Genomic DNA, 3,105 nt, shown 5'->3' with positions numbered 1-3,105 from the left:
GGGGGGGCGAGGGCAGGCCAAGCCTCTCCCTGCCATAGCCCCAGGCCTGCCAGCCCAGCCCAGCCCAGCCCTGATGAGGGAGGGAATCCAGCCCTGTGTCTCCACCGGAGGTGGCACAAGGCGTGAAAGGGTGGAGGGCTCCTTCCTCTACTGAGGTAGAGCAGGGCACATGGCACACACCTCACATCTGCCTGTTTAGTCCTAGAAGAATCTGACACCCCAAGCCCTCAAACATGCAACACATATGCAGTGAGCACCTATCGTGTGCCAGGCACTCCAGCGGCCCAGACCCACCCAATGTGCACAGATTCTGGCAGCCACATCACCAAGCCCCCTTCTCATCACAGTTGAATTCATTTTGCTTCCCTTCCCCCACCCTGTTGAGCACAAATCCCGTGTGGGGAGAGTCTAGGACAAGCAGGACTCTACTGAGCCCCACAGACAGATGTGCTGATTAAGGGACAGCAGGAAAGACATTTCCATCTGTTGAGGGGGAGGCGGGAGGTAGTTAAATCATGGAGGGCTTCCAGGAGGAGGTGACAGTGAAGGTCACACAACCCCTTTCTCCTGCTCTTGACCCTGGAGCCCCTAGGCCATACTTCAGATGCCATTTCAGAGCCTGGAGTTCCCTGTGACTTACTCCTTAAAGGCAGGACCTCACAGATCCAAGCTCCTTACGATAGCCAAGGCCCAGAACAGTTAGGTGACTTTCTCAAGATCTCACAGCCCATCTGTAGCCCTGCAGCTCCCCAGCATCCTGCCTGCAGCAAAGACACAGTCTCCCATCCCTGGGAGGTTGGGGTGGTCTTTCTCATTCCTGGGCAGTCTATCAGAGCCTGTCCTTCCCTTTCTAGGGAGGTATGATTAGCCCCATCTGTCAGATGGGGAAACCGAGACTGAGGGGCTACACCAATGTCATGTGGCCACTCAGTGGCAGAAAACGAGCCCAGAACCCAAACTCCCGGCTCTGATGACCAAGTCTCAAGTGCCCAGCACTGTGTTAGCCGCAGAAGTACCCCAGTCGCCATCCTCACCCCATCACCACGAAGCCGGCTTGGCACCCAAGACTATGGACGGGGGACACTGTGGGGGGGGAGGGGAGCAGTCCTGTTTTGGGGGAGCCACCTTTGGGTTCTGAGTTCAGGGCCCACACTCAAGGAGTCCCAAGGAAGAGGGTCCACCTGAGCTCCTGCAGAGTCCTGCCACTTCCACCCACCCCAGGGGAGCAGCCCTGGGTCCAGGGCCAAGAAGGTGAACTGGCACTATGACCCGGCCATTAACAGAGCAGTCACCCAAGAGACGTATCTCTGTTGTCTTCCAGGTAAGGAAACCAAGCCCCAGAGACATCAATGGCTTAGCCAGAGTCACCAACTCCTCACCCCTCCTAGTCTAGGAGGAAGGATCCCAAGTATGCACTCGCCCAGAGGTGTCACAGCAGCTCAGTCAGTTACCTGGGCAAATGTGACCTGAGCAGCATCCCTCCCAGCTGCTGCTGGGGTCTGCGTGAGCTCCTAGGACACCAGGAACCCAGCGGGTGCTGGCAGCTTGGCCCCTGCCTCCAACATCCAAGTAAGAGAACCATGAAAAGGCGGAGCTCAAGGTAACCCCAAAACTCTGCCTCTCAATCCCCAGATGCCCAGCTCCTCATTCTGCCCCTCATGCTTTCCATCTGCATTTATGAAGCACCTACTATGTGCTCTGCACCCAGCTACACCCTGGGGGATCCAAGTAAGCCACACTTAGGATCAAGCGGGGGTCAGCTTGGCAGCTTGGTCCATCCAGAAGGGTCCTAGGACTCTTGGATCCAGTCTTTAAAGTGAGCATCTATCTACTGGCACCTCCCAGACTTGTCTGTCTGGCTCCAGCCTGGACGCCTCCAGGAAAGGACACTCTCTGGGCCTGGATTACCTCCACCACACAACCCGCACATTTCACCTTGAGGCTCAGGGCAGTGAGGCCATACTCTCAAGATCACACAGCAACTCTGTGGCTGTGTTTTGCCTGGGTGCACCCAACACAAGGGGTCACGAGCTTCCTCCAGAAGCTCCTCAAGAACGGTTTACCCCAGGTGGGCTCGCCCTGACCTCTCCAGCTGTCACCAACCCACCTCAACCACCTTCTCCATAAGCTCAGTCTCCTTCCCCCAGGGCACAATTCCACAAGAATCCAGGCTCTGCTTAACTCTCTCCCTTTAAGAGTCTCACGTGTCTCCACACCTCACCCCTACCAGGAGCCCATTCTCTCTGGAGCCCCTGCTGGGGATGACTCCCCAGCCCTCCCCTAGCATCTCAGCTCGAACTCCGAATGAACTTCGCTAGGTGCCATGGAGTAAAGCGGATCCAGCCTGCATCAAAACTCTCCAGCCCGCCAGCCTCTCCAGTGGGGCTTCCCTCACTCCCCGGCTGTGGCTGGGAGGAGCCCTGTCCTGGGACCACCCATCTGGCCCCGTTCTTTCCAGGAGTACAACCCACCCCCACTCTGGCCACATCTCCTCCAGGACCTGGTCTTTCCAGGCTATGGGGAGGAGGAAGTGTTTACCCAACTCCATGAGAAGGCCACAGCATTTTTGCACATATAGGGAAAGGGTCCCACACCTGGTTGCCCAGGGACTGGGACCACCCCTAAGAATCAAGGAACAGATATGGGTACTGGAGCCACTAGTCCAGGGCCCAGAGTCTGCGCTGCACCCCTCCAGGCTGCAGGGAGGTTCAACCCACCTTTGAGCTCAGCAGGTTCCATGAGCCCTAGATGGAAGTTCACCAACTTGCAAGCGAATGTGGCAGAGACCCAGTCCCCGCTTTCGCAAATGCACTGCTTTTCAAGGGTTCACTAAGCCTGGGGGTCCCTCCTGTAGGTGCTTATCCCAGGCTTTGCACTCCGCTGCACACTCCCTTGCCCCCATCTCACTTGCGCTCCGGATAAGCTAGGAGTTGGCGCTGTCACTCCGGGACGGTCAGCAGCCCACCCTTCACAATTCCTGCCCCCAGAGAGACCCCCTGAACCCTCCATGCCGAATGTCCTTCCACCCCAAGTCGCGAACCGGCTCGCCAGTCCTCGTGCTACAGCACGGGCAGGGATGGGGGCGTAGAGCACCTCCCGGTAGGG

At 57.7% G+C, this 3,105-nt stretch overlaps 1 protein-coding gene across 2 annotated transcripts in view; it reads right to left on the bottom strand.

Moving 5' to 3' along the window:
* The window catches only part of RAB3IL1 (RAB3A interacting protein like 1), a 20,092-nt gene that overhangs the window by 13,865 nt on the left and 3,122 nt on the right, over positions 1–3,105 (bottom strand). The gene's annotated exons all lie outside the window — the stretch shown is intronic.

This window comes from Lipotes vexillifer, unplaced genomic scaffold (assembly GCF_000442215.2).
Source record: "Lipotes vexillifer unplaced genomic scaffold, Lipotes_vexillifer_v1.1 scaffold1129, whole genome shotgun sequence".
Classification (NCBI taxonomy): Eukaryota; Metazoa; Chordata; class Mammalia; order Artiodactyla; family Lipotidae; genus Lipotes; species Lipotes vexillifer.
This window is presented reverse-complemented; position numbering and strand designations above follow the sequence as displayed.